Source organism: Corvus hawaiiensis, chromosome 4 (genome assembly GCF_020740725.1).
Source record: "Corvus hawaiiensis isolate bCorHaw1 chromosome 4, bCorHaw1.pri.cur, whole genome shotgun sequence".
Taxonomy (NCBI): Eukaryota; Metazoa; Chordata; class Aves; order Passeriformes; family Corvidae; genus Corvus; species Corvus hawaiiensis.
The window spans coordinates 79,587,290-79,600,541 of NC_063216.1; the positions used below are offsets into that span (position 1 = coordinate 79,587,290).

The following is a 13,252-nucleotide window of genomic DNA, read 5'->3' on the forward strand; positions in this document are numbered from 1 at the left end:
CTTAATCATAACCAACATCACTCATAAAACCCATGGAATCTGTAAGATGAACATTTCAAAAGACTGAAAAGGATGACATTTATTTTTCCAAGCTTAATAAAGAATCCTAGGGATTGTATCAACATTGGGAAAATAACTGAACATCCCCCTTGCACAAAAGATCATCAATAGTTCTCTTGGTCACGGAAGCATGGAACGGTCTGGTGGGGCTCGGAGTCACCTGGGGTAGTGAAAGTGTCCCTGCCCTTGGCAGGGGTTGGAATGAGATGGGCTTTAAGGCCCCAAACCATCCTGGCATTCCATGACTCCCCCCAGGAGTCTGAATGGGCCAACCCACAGGAATTGCAGTGATTTCCTCAGCAGGAATTGCCTCTCAGCCATTAAAACCTAAACCCAGCAGGGCACTGCTCCTTTTAGCCAGGGCCCTGAGATCCTCCCAGTTCTCCCAGCACCAGCTCTGCTGGTTGGCTGCTGGTGATCCCACCTGCTTTTCCCAAAATGACACATTCCTGACCAGGGCACAGTCCACAGCTCCAAACAAACTGGGATTACACAACAGGATTTTCCCCACATGGCCAAAGTCTCCCAAGCCCATCAGGTGATCCCGTCTCACTTCACTGCGCCTCGGAACTCCAGCATGGATCCAAACCCCAAGGATACACTCAGTGCTTTTCCTTGCTGTTCTCTTCTAAAACTGAAAATAACTCAAGAGTTTTGTTCTTGGGAACTGCATCGCTTCATTCCAGCATTTGCTTCCAGGTATCTGAGAAAACAGCACAGAGAAGCTCAAAGAATCCTGGGATCCCTGAGGCTGGAAAAGCCCTCCCAGCCCATCCAGTCCCAGCTCTGCCCCATCCCCACCTTGGCCCCAGCCCAGAGCCCTCAGTGCCACCTCCAGGAATTCCTCGGACACCTGCAGGGATGGGCACTCCAAAGCTCCCTGGGCAGCCCCTGCCAAGGCCTGAGCACCCTTTCCATGGGGAAATTCCTGCTGATGCCCAAAAGTCACCTGTGAAAAACGAAGCTGAAGTGGCCATTTTTTTCCTGCAAGACACAACATTCCTCAGCAAAGCTGCTGTTGGAGGGAAAAGCAGGAGCAGGGAGGCCATGGACACACTGGAAGCCCTCGCCACATTAACACCAATGCCCTGTACCAATTATTTCACGTGTCACAACAAAGGTGACAGAAGGGAAGGAAAAACAGAAGACCTGAAATTGCCTGTTTTGCAAGAGGAAGTTACAGTGTAACAGCCATGAAATCGGGTGTGCAGCTACTGCTGGCACCACATCCCAAAACCCCACACCAACATCTCGCATCCTAAAGCCCCTTCCTAGCTTTTGGAAACTCCTCTGCTGCGTCATCCTTGAGTCTTCAGAGCCCTCAGTCACACGCAGCAGTCTGGGACCAGCCATAATTAAATGAACTCTCTCCAAAGCAGAAGGAAAAAACTCAGTAAAATATTGATAAACTTCTGAGCCTCAGGTCCTCCCCGTGCCAAGCACTGAAGGAGGTGGGGAAACTCTGTCCTCTGCCTTAAGGGCCTCAGAGCCCCTCCAGTGCCAGCCCTGCCATGGCAGGGACACCTCCCACTGTGCCAGGCTGCTCCAGCCCCAATGTCCAGCCTGGCCTTGGCCACTGCCAGGGATCCAGGGGCAGCCCCAGCTGCTCTGGGCACCCTGGGCCAGGGCCTGCCCACCCTCCCAGCCAGCAATTCCCAATTCCCAATCTCCCACCCAGCCCTGCCCTCTGACACTGGGAAGCCATTCCCTGGCTCCCGGCATTCCAGTCCCTGATTCAGGGTCCCTCTCTGGCTCTCCCAGATGCCTTCAGATCCTGGAAGGTTCTGTGAGGTCTCCACACGACCTTCCCTTCCCCAGGCTGAACATTCCCCACTCTCCCAGCCTGTCTCTGCAGGTGCTCCAGTCTCTGTATGAACGTGCTGGGCTCCTCTGGACTTGCTCCAGCAGCTCCGCGTCCTCCTGATGCCAGGAGCAGCAGAGCTGTGCCCTGCGCTCCTTTCAGAACTGAAATCCAACTGTGCTGGGCACGTGCACAACAATAACTTTAATTTGGTTCAGTGCTTTGGCCTTAGAGAGATCTCCATGGTTCTGAATCCCTTCCTGCTTCCAGCATCAAACTCATCCATCTGCTGTGGAACAGGGAGAAGTTTCCCCAAACAGAACTCAGGGTTCAGACATGGCAAAACATCCAGCGTCTCACAACCACGGAATTGCTTAGGTTGGGAACGCCCTCAGGGAGCACTCAGTCCAATCTCTTGTCTCGAGCAGCTCCCAGGCCTGACCCGGGTGAGGAGGTCCCTGTTCCAGCCCTGCAGGTGTCCCCTGCCCCAGGCTGGGTCTCACCCCACGTGCAGATATTTATACTGGGGATGACTAATGCCAGTCAGTCACCCAGACTCCCTGAGCACTTCCCCAGCACAACTCGGCTTTATTTCAGACCCCTGCATGGACAGGGAATGAGCATCTGGCTCCTCCACTGACTAAAAAAGGAACCCTGAATGGTTACCTCAGGAGGAGGGATTTACATCACACAGGTGTGAACTTTGGGAGAGGTTCCAGCCTCTGGAAAGCCAAGGCAGAGTCTGAAACACATTGCTGGGGGGAGGGGAAATACTTAGAAAGTCATGGAAGAAAACTGAGGATATACCATGGACAGTGCAATGTAAAGAGTGATACAGTAATTTAGGGAATCATGGAATGGTTTGGGTGGGAAGGGACTTTAAAGACCGTCTCATTCCACCCATGGCAGGGAACAAGAACTAGGAGAATGCAGAAGCAGTAAATAACAACTGAGAACAAAGAAAAGCAATCTTCCAACAGAAAAATAAAAAGGAAACAAGCCACAGAGCGAAGCTGAAAAAACATCCTTTAGTGTTTTCTAATTTGCTAAATGGTGCAGACTGGTGCAGGTGCTCAGCAGGAATGGGGTATCCTGGCTCAGGGGCTGGGGGCTCCCAGGATGACCCGGATATTCCATTCCCTGGGCTGAGCTTGATTTAACCTAACAAGGAGCCATGGCTGTTGTCAGCACCACTGCAGCCCCACTGCTGCAACCCCGTCACATTCCAACCCCATATTCCAACTGCCTGGCAGAACTTCCAGCAGTGGCACTCATGTTCAGTGAATCTGAAGGGCAGAGAATGGTTGGGTGGGAAGGGAGCTCAGAGCCCCTCCAGTGCCAGCCCTGCCATGGCAGGGACACCTCCCACTGTGCCAGGCTGCTCCAGCCCCAATGTCCAGCCTGGCCTTGGCCACTGCCAGGGATCCAGGGGCAGCCCCAGCTGCTCTGGGCACCCTGGGCCAGGGCCTGCCCACCCTCCCAGCCAGCGATTCCCAATTCCCAATCTCCCATCCAGCCCTGCCCTCTGGCACTGGGAAGCCATTCCCTGGCTCCTGGCCCTCCATGCCTTGGCCCCAGTCCCTCTGCAGCTCTCCTGGAGCCCCTTCAGGCCCTGCAAGGGGCTCTCAGCTCTCCCTGGATCCTTCCCTTCTCCAGGGGAACATTCCCAGCTCTCCCAGCCTGGCTCCAGAGCAGGGGGGCTCCAGCATCTACACGGCCTCTCTGGACTCTCTCCAGCAGCTCTAGGTCCCTCTGTTGTTGGGAGCTGCAGGCTTAGCTGAAGCAGCAGAAGTTCCCAGGAAGGGGAGGTGCTGAGCCCTGCTCCCTGTGAGCCTGGCACCAGCACAGCCACACCAGTAACACGCTGCACCACAATGCTGCCAGTGCCATCCAACCACGCCCTGGTTAAATCCCCAGGACAGCCCCGGCCGGCCCTGTCACTCTGCTCCTTCCTGGGTCCCACGTCCCCGTGTCCTCCCTGGTGCCAGCGCTGCCACTCCCGCGGGTGCTGGAGGAGCTGCTCCAGCTGCGGAGCTCCCGGCGCTGGCCCCGTGCCCGCGGCTCTGCCGCTGCCATCCCGCACGGACACGGTGCCAGCACAGGGCAGCCTGGCCTTCTGCCTGCTCCTGGCGCTGTGCAACTGTGCCCTTCGTCCTCTGCCTCGGGGACACGGGGACAGTTTTCAACCTGTGAGCTCACAGGCTCAATTATCCTTCTCAAAGAAAAGAAATCCATCTTAACATAAAAGAATTCAATTAAACGGCGTCCCGGGGGATCTGCCGAGGGAAGAAAACACAAATAAACAGCTAAGGAAACACAACCTTCTCATCCCACCCCACTGCACGGCCAAGCAAGGAGCTGGAACGAGCTGCAGGCTGTGCAAGGCTGCGAGGAATGGAAGGAAAGGAAGAAACTGCCACATGGAAGAGAACCCCAAATGTCACAGCAGAGCCACCGGTGCCTTCCCTGAGGTGTGACAGAACTCAGTCCTCGCAAGGAATCAAATGCAAAACTGAAACTGAAGCAGCTTCTTGTGCTCTATTTCCGTCTTCCTTCCTGTGGCTGCAGCAGCCAGACCATCCCCGCTCCGGCAGGTTTGCGTCTCTCCCAGTGCCAGGCTCTGCTCTGCTGCCCCTGCTCCGAAAGCTGCCCAAGGAAATCAGAATCAAAGCAACTCCAGAGTCATCAGTGCCACTCCAGGCCACAGAGCTCTGAGCAGCAGCAAACTGCAGGACTGAAATCGCATTTCAACCCCAGGTTCCCAGCACAGGAAGTGCAGCAGGGGGGCTGCCAGCCCCACACAAACCCTGGACTGAGCAATCCAGGTGTTTGGGAAGTTTTCCCTGCAAAGCCGAAGTTCCACAGGGCTCCAGCTCAGGCCCAGTTCTCTTCAGCACCTTCACAATGACCTGGATGTGGCTCAAAGGGACTCCAGGGAAGTCTCCAGATGGTACAAAACTGGGAGGAGCTGCTGACTCCCCAAAGGCAGAGAGACCCTGCAGAGAGACCTGGACAAATCCGAGGGCTGGGAATCACCAGCTGTGTGAGGTTTAACACAGGCAGGTGCTGGATTCTGCATCTGGGCCGGGGCAGCCCTGGATGCACCCACAGGCTGGGATGGACGGGCTGGAGAGCAGCTCTGGGAGGGGACCTGGGATTCTGGTGGATGGCAAGAGGGATCTGAGTCAGCTGTGCCCTGGAGCCAGGAGGGACATCCCTGTCCTGGGGGACATCAGGGACAGCACTGAGGGAGGGAATTGTCCTGCTCTGCTCTGGGGAGGCCTCACCTCCAGTCCTGGGATTGGGCACCTCAATATTAAAAAAACCTGAAAGCTGTTGGAGAGCATCTGGAGGAGGGACATGGGGATGGGGAAGGGTCTGGAGGGGCCACAAAAGGAGTGGCTGAGGGCACTTGGAATGTTCAGCTGGAGGAGACTGAGCTCAGATGTCCCCAGGGGCTGCAGCTCCATCCTGAGGGGCAGCTCCAATCTCTGCTCCCTGTGACAGGGACAGGACCCAGGGAATGGCTGGAGCTGTGCCAGGCAGGGTCAGGCTGGAGATCAGGAAAGGTTCTTCCCTCAGGGGGTGCTGGGCACTGCCCAGGCTCCCCAGGGAATGGGCACAGCCCGAGGCTGCCGGAGCTCTGCTCCCAGGGATGCCCAGGGTGGGGCTGTTGGGTGCCTGGGCAGGGCCAGCAGCTGGATCCACCATCCCTGTGGGTCCCTTCCAGCTCAGGATGTTCTGTGGAAAGCTGTGCCAGAGAAGTTTTTCACTCTGCCCCGGCCAGGGAAGAGCTCTGAGCTCTGTCTCCCCCAGTGACTCCCTGCCCTTTGCCATTTCACCAGAAGGTTTTTTTCTCACGCCTCCTGCCCAGATCGGCCCCGTGTCCTCAGGCACCCCAGGTTGACTCCAGGGGAAGGAATGGGGTGTGTGTGGGTGCTGTGGCACCGGGGATGGCCACCCCAGAGCACTCCCAGCTCTCAGGTAACAGGCAGACACAGGAAAGAGAGGCTGAGAGGGACAATGAGGAGCACTCCCAGCCCAGCAGCTGCAGAGCTGCCAGCTCAGGCTGAGGAGCTGCACTTCCTCCTGACATCACCTCACCCTCGCTGTGGTGACAGCCCCCGGTCACGGCTCTGTGCCACGTGGGGTACGGTTTAAAGGGGCCCCTGACAAAAATGACAATTTTGGTCAGGCTTCAGGCCTTGCAGACGTTTATTATTGTCACTCTCGAGGTGCCTCTGCTTCATCTGGGACTAAGAGGCACTAAGAAACACAAAAATGGAACTTCCCACTTCCACACCTTGTCCAACACCAATATGTGTGGCACTCAAATTCCACCTAAATCCAAGTTTTTTTCACCTGAGATTTTCAAGCTTGGCTGCAAAAGCTTCATTTCCTGAGATAACTGATATTTATTTACCCAAGTTCCCCTCCAAACCAGAGTTAAGGTGCAGGTAAAAATAGTACAGGTGGTCATAATAATGTCAATATTGGTTATTGCAGTGCTGGCGGCTGGGGAGGATCAAAACAAGGAGCAGGGAAGCCCATCAGGAGCGAGGGGAGGATGGGAGGAGGAATAGGGACCAGAGAGGGAAAGAGAAAAGCTCAAGTAGAGAAACACAGCAGCGGCCAGGAAAGACAACACACTCCTGCTTCCAATAATATTGAATCAAAGGAGACACTTAAGAGCCTTTGTTGCTACTCCTGGTCACACAGAGGCCACATTCCTTCCCTGAGCCTTCCATAAACCCCCGACATCTGCGGATTTTCCGCGAAAAGAAGGTAAAACCGCTGCAGCCCATAAATGTAATCAGGAGCAGGGCTGTGTTCCCTGTAAATAGGGCCAGGAGTGAGGGACTGCTGCTCCCGGCCGAAGCTCCGTGTCCGACAGCCCGGCCCGAGCGCTGCCGTCACTCATTAACTCACTCTATTAAATCCTCAATTAGTTCTTCAGGAATTCTGCATCCAGCAAAACAAGACCTCCCACAAACCTTCCTCCCTGTAAAGTTCTCTGAAGTTCTGTCAACCTGGCACAGGCTCCCCACGGAATGGTTCCAGCCCCGAGGCTGCCAGAGCTCCGGGAGCATTTGGACAACGCTCCCAGGGATGCACAGGGTGGGATTTGGGGGGTCCTGGGCAGGGCCAGGAGCTGGACTTGATGATCCCTGTGGGTCCCTTCCAACTCAGGATATTCCTTGATCCTATGATTGAAGCACCCAGCTCCTCCTTTGCTCTCAGCTCACCGACCTCACCCGTTTCTCCTGCACCATTTGCACCCAAATTTCCCAGTTATTCTTGTTCTACTCCTGTTCCAAAACCAAGATTTACTCCAACAAGAGACTCTCCTATTTCCTGGCATTCCAGTTTGCTCATTTTTACGGCTGAGCTGCAGCTCCTGCCCTTCAGGCGCTCTGACTCGCAGCCCCTGTTAAACCATCCTGCTGGATGGTATCCACAGAGTCATGATCCCGAGCACAGAACCCACGGCTTTTCCACCTGCACCTGCACCCCTGGCTGTCAGCAGGGAGAGAGGAAAGCTCATCCCTCTGTTCCCAGCCCTGAGCTCTCCCCAGACTCTGGTGACCAGGGGCAGGACCCGAGGGAGCTGGGCCAGGGGAGGGTCAGGCTGGATATCACCCTAGAGGCTGGTCGGGCACTGCCCAGGCTCTCCAGGGAATGGGCACGGCTCCAGGGCTCCGGGAGTGTTTGGACACCGCTCTCGGGGATGCACAGGCTGGGGTTGTTGGGGTGTCTGTGCAGGGCCAGGAGCTGGATCGATGATCCCTGTGGGTCCCTTCCCACTCAGGAGATTCCACAGTTCTGTGATGCTGGAATTCCTCTACACCACTGCTGGGCTCAGGGAAGAAAACTCTTGGGTCCCCTTTGCCACCAGAAAACTCAGGGCAGACCTCGAACAAAGCATTCCTTGCACAGAGCACAGAAAACCACCACAGGAAAACATTGGGATATCTCCCTACCAAAGAGAAGAGGAAGCATTAACGAACCAACCCCCCCTTCTCGCTCAGGATCTCACTGTGTGGGGACAGCAGGGATGGGATTCCCTCCAGCTGCCTCCCAATCCAACCAGGAAACTGTGATCAGGACCGGGGTATCCCACTCTGGAACACTGCTGGGCCCCCCAGCCCCCTGTTCCCCAAGGCAGCTCTGCCAACAGCGGCCTGGAGCTTCCCAAAAATCCTGTAAGCCCACAGAGCGCTTTTCTCCTGGTAACAAACCCCCGAGCAGCAGCTCTCACACAGTGCTGCCTCTTCGTTATTATTTTTGACAGTTTCCAATTTGTGAAGTCAGAAATCCACCCTGTCCCTCCCACAGCACATGCAGAGCTCCTGGAACACCAGGGCTGAGCAGGAGATGCTCCACAGCTCCTGCATCCCACAACAAACCTTCCCCCCAGAGCGAGGTTCTGCAGGAGCCTTTCCTGCACCACCTGCCCAACAGGCACCTGCCGCAGCACCCCCAATCTGCCACCACTGCCAGCCAGGACGCTGTCCCACATCCCTGCATTTCAGCGTTAATCCAAAGAGAGTACAAAAATCACCAGGAATAGCTGGGTACACGCAGAGAACAAGCCTTAGCCTCAGAGTGGTTTGTTCCTGCCCAGCCCTCATCACCTTCTCCCGAGCAAATGTCACCCAGGCCAGCCCAGGCCATGATGTGCTCCCACTGACAGCCCAAAATCTAACTTTGCTTCCCATGAGATCACCATTGGTTGCCATGGAAATCCCTATACTACCATCCACCAAGGGTTTTTTTTACCTCTGAAGTATTTTGGCAGCATGCTCGCTTTTAAGTGTCAGAGTAATAAGAGAAAACATAAATGTTTCTTCTCTCATCAGGCTTTAAACAGAGCTTTATAACCCAAATCTGCTCCTAAGAGCTTGGTTCAAACCTGTGGGGCCGGGCAGGGCTGGAATCAACACCTTCTCCTTTCGGAGACACAAAATAAATGATGAAAACAACCTTCAAGTTCTTAAAACATGAATTTCCAAGTGGGGGATCAAACGAGGAAAAACCTCTCAGGCCCCTCCAAGTTCTCTCAGTTTCTCTTTTTCACTTCCTAGTTTGGTTTTTTTTTTTTTAGCTGGTGCAAAACAAGGCCCTCAAATTGAGCAGGGCCCTCCCAGCCTCTGCCAGGAGCCGCTTTCCTGTCAGATCAATCTTGTGGTGATTCCAGCCGGGGCCTCCACTCCTACCCCGGTTTCTGGTCATTAATAAAACCAGCACGGTGATATTTATGGCCAAATTCTGCACCCTGAGGTGGGCAGGTCCCCAAGAGGGTGACACTCGTGGGAGGCTGATCCCCCCTCCTGTGACCCCCGGGAGGGACCTGATCCCGGGAAGGGATCAGACCCTCGGGAGAGGGACCCTGACCACTGATCCCCCTCCTCTCACCCCCGGGAGGGACCTGACCCCCGGGAACAGAACCAGAACCCCGGAGGACAGGCCAGACCCTCGGGAAGGTGACCAGACCCCCGGGAAGGAGATCTAACCCTTGGGAAAGGGACCAGACCCCTCTGGAAGGGGACCCAACAGCCGAGAGGGACTTGGCCCATAGAAGGGGAACAAGACCCCCAGGAAGGGGGACCCTCGGAAAGGTGATCTGACCCCCAGGACGGGGACCTGACGCCCGGAAGGGACCTGACCTCCGGGACTGACCTGACCCCATAGAACCTCGAGGGGGGGGCCTGACCCTCGGGAAAGGGACCAGACCCCCAGGGGGGTGATGCGAGCCCCGGGCAGGGGACCCCCGGAACGTGACAAGACCCTGGGGAGTGCGCTCTGAGCCCTGAGAGGGGGATCTGAGCCCCAGGAAGGGTGACCTGACCCCTGACCTTGCCACCGCCACCACTCCCGACAGCTCCGGCCACTCCCGGCCGACCAGGTGCGATCCAGGACCACCTAGAGCCCGCAGCCCCAGCCCCGCCAGCCCGCCCCGCACGCACCAAAACACGGCAAAAGGAAACTGTCACGCGCAGAGCAGCCGGATTTAACCCAGATCCGCACGGAACGAGGCGGCGGGACCACGGCCCAGCCCCGGACAGAGGCTCAGCGGGGGTGGTTTGTAACCCCCCAAACGGTGCCGAACCCCCGGAGCACGGGGGGCGCCTCCGGGAGGCCGGAACGGAGCTGGGGGGGCGGCGGGGCCCAGCCCGCGGCGCCGGGCCCAGCCCCGACCCCGGCCCCGCGAGGGCGGCGGTGACAGCCGGGTCTCACCTGCGGGTGCCGGGCTGCCCTCGGGCGCTGCCGGGCCGGGCTGCGGGCCGGGCCCGCGGGCTGGGCCGGCCGGGGCTGCGCGGGCAGCGGCGGCGGAGCGGCGGCTGTGGCGGCTCCAAAATGGCGGCGGCGCCGCGGCTCCCTCAGGGCGGGGGGAGAGGGGCGGGGCCGAGGGCCGGGGGCGGGGCCGGGGGCGGGGCGATGTGGCGCGGGGGCGGGGCGGGGCGGGGGCGGGGCCACCGGCTGTGGGCGGGGCCACCGCAGGGGCGGGGCCGCGGGGCCACCGGGATGGGGACACGGGGACGGGAATGGGACATGGAGATGGGGACACGGGGACGGGAATGGAACATGCAGATGGGGACACGGGGATGGGGACACGGGGACGGGAATGGGACATGGAGATGGGGACACGGGGACGGGGACACGGGGACGGGAATGGGACATGGAGATGGGGACACGGGGACGGGAATGGGACATGGAGATGGGGACACGGGGATGGGGACACGGGGACGGGAATGGAACGTGGAGATGGGGACACGGGGACGGGAATGGGACATGGAGATGGGGACACGGGGACGGGAATGGAACATGCAGATGGGGACACGGGGATGGGGACACGGGGACGGGAATGGAACATGGAGATGGGGACACGGGGACGGAAATGGAACGTGGAGATGGGGACACGGGGACGGGAATGGGAACGTGGAGATGGGGACACGGGGACGGGAATGGGACATGGAGATGGGGACACGGGGACGGGGACACGGGGACGGGAATGGAACGTGGAGATGGGGACACAGGGACGGGAATGGAACATGGAGATGGGGACACGGGGACGGGGACACGGGGACGGGAATGGAACGTGGAGATGGGGACACAGGGACGGGAATGGAACATGGAGATGGGGACACGGGGACGGGGACACGGACATGAGGACATGGGGACGGGGCAGGAATGGGCACGAGGATGGGGGCACGGACATGGGGACACGGACACCGCGGGACAGGGAGGAGGACGGTGGGACAGGGATCGCGACACGGGGCGGGAACGGAGGGACAGGACGGGGGGACAGGGACGGGAATGGGAATGGTGGGGCGGGGATGGAGACGAGGACAGGGGGACGAGGATGGGGACATGAGGATGGGGGAATAGGGACGGGGATGGGAATTGGGATAGGATGGGATGGGATGGGATGGGATGGGATGGGATGGGATGGGATGGGATGGGATGGGGTCGAACATGGGGACGGGAATGGGGGGACAGGAACGGGGACATGGGGAGACAGGGACGGGAACGGGGACAAGGGGACGGAGACACGGGGGCGGAGATGGAGACACCGGGGCGGGGACTGGGGACAGGGAGATGGTGAGACGGGGACAGAGACACCGGGACACTGGGAAGGGGACGGGGCGATGGGGACACGGGGACAGGGGGTGAGGGATGGTGCAGGGCGGGGCAGGGGAACAGTGGGGCGACCCCAGGCGCGGGGACAGGGGTGAGGGGACAGCGACAGCCCTCGGGCCCACGGGGTGGCGAGTTGCGGCCCCTGGGGGTGGTCACGGCCTCGGGGGGAGCAGGAGGAGCACGAGGACAGGACCTCGGGGCTGGGGGGACACGGGGACACCGGGAGCCCTTCGTGGCCACGGCCTTCAGGTGACTCCGGTGCCACTGCACAGGGGGGACCCCAGAGATGGGGCCTGTCAGGGGACGAGTGGGGGACAGGGTCCACTGTGTCCAGGGAAGTGGGGATGAGCATGGAGAGGGGAGGGAAAAAGAGGAGAAGGAGGGACCAGGGAGCCAGGGCTGGGAACAGGGATCTCTGAGTCATGCTGGCAGCCTGGGCTCCTGGATCCGCTGTCTCCGTGCCCAGATTTGTCTTTGTCTCGTGGATAAACTGCTTTCCAAGTGCCAGCATCCTCCAGGAACCCAGCAGGAAGCGATCCAATCCTTCATTCCAAAGTGAATTCCTGCCATGAGATTTACCACTAAGCTGCTCCGCGCTGCTCTCGCTGAGGCCTTGACCCTGCAAATATTCCTGCACGTGGTTAAACTTTACCGGGAAAACGTGGCCTTTGCCATGGGAGAAGATGGACAGTTTTATCCTGCCCTGCTTGCAGGGGGCATGGAATCACGGGATTGTGGGACGGTCTGGGTTGGAAGGGAGCTTGAGGCTCATCCATGTCACTCCCCTGCCACAGGCCGGGCTTTGGCCATGGGGGTTTTGCCACAGAAATGCCACTAAAAGTGTCTCCCATGACTAAGTGGGTAAAATTCCTCATTTATGGACACTTTTCCATGTGAGGGCTGCAAGGGAAGGACTCCAAGAATTTATACAGCACCCAGTATGGTAATTAGCACATTGGTGGCCATTAATGAGGGAAAAAATAGCACAACCTCAGGAGTTTCACTTCCCTGTTTCATCTGTTGGAGGGAAATGGGCTTATAAAGCATTTTTTGTGGCTTATTGTGGCTTCTGGGGACAGGACGGAACCCTCCAAGCAAATTCCCAAATCTTGCAGCCACCCCCAGAGCCTATTCCCGTCCCCGGCAGGGCCGGGGTTGTACAGCCTGACTCCTCCAGCTGATTTCTAGAGTTCCAGCCTTGGAACAGCTTCCTTCTTCTCTGCTCTAGCCCTCTGGAACACGCTAAAATACAGCTGAGCTCTGGGCTTGGCAGCGGCAGGGCCAGGAGCTGCCAGCTCCCCTCTCCCAGCAGGGACAGGGACAGGGACAGGGACAGACACGCCAGCCCATGGTTCCAAGCCCTGGTTGGGGCACAGGGCAGCTGGATCCCACTGGGAACAACTGCTGGAATCTCCTCCAGCACCGACACGAGGGGCTGAGCCCAGGTGCGGCAGGGCCGGGCTGGAAGGGGCTGGGAGCAGCCTGGAATCATGGAAGGCGTCCCTGCCCGTGGCAGGGGTGGCACTGGGCGGGCATTAGGGACCCCTTCGGTCCAAACCATTCCAGGATTTCCTGGCTCTCTCGGTGTGCGCAGCCCCTCAGCACAAGGAGCGCTTTGGCTGCAGAGCCTGAGCTCCCGGCTCTGGAGCAGGGAGTGAGCCCGAGCCTGAGCAGGATTCCCAGCGGGAGCGGGACCAGGCACACGTCGGGTGGGAGGCTGCAGGCCCAGAAATAGGCTGTGGATGATGA

At 58.4% G+C, this 13,252-nt stretch overlaps 1 protein-coding gene across 1 annotated transcript in view; it reads right to left on the bottom strand.

Moving 5' to 3' along the window:
* Window positions 1–10,168, bottom strand: part of PPP6R2 (protein phosphatase 6 regulatory subunit 2) — a 56,691-nt gene extending 46,523 nt beyond the window's left edge. Inside the window, exon 1 of the mRNA XM_048300202.1 lies at window positions 10,100–10,168. The gene's annotated coding sequence lies outside the window, so the exon portion shown is untranslated. The remainder of the gene's footprint in view (window positions 1–10,099) is intronic.
* Window positions 10,169–13,252: the final 3,084 nt, after the last annotated feature.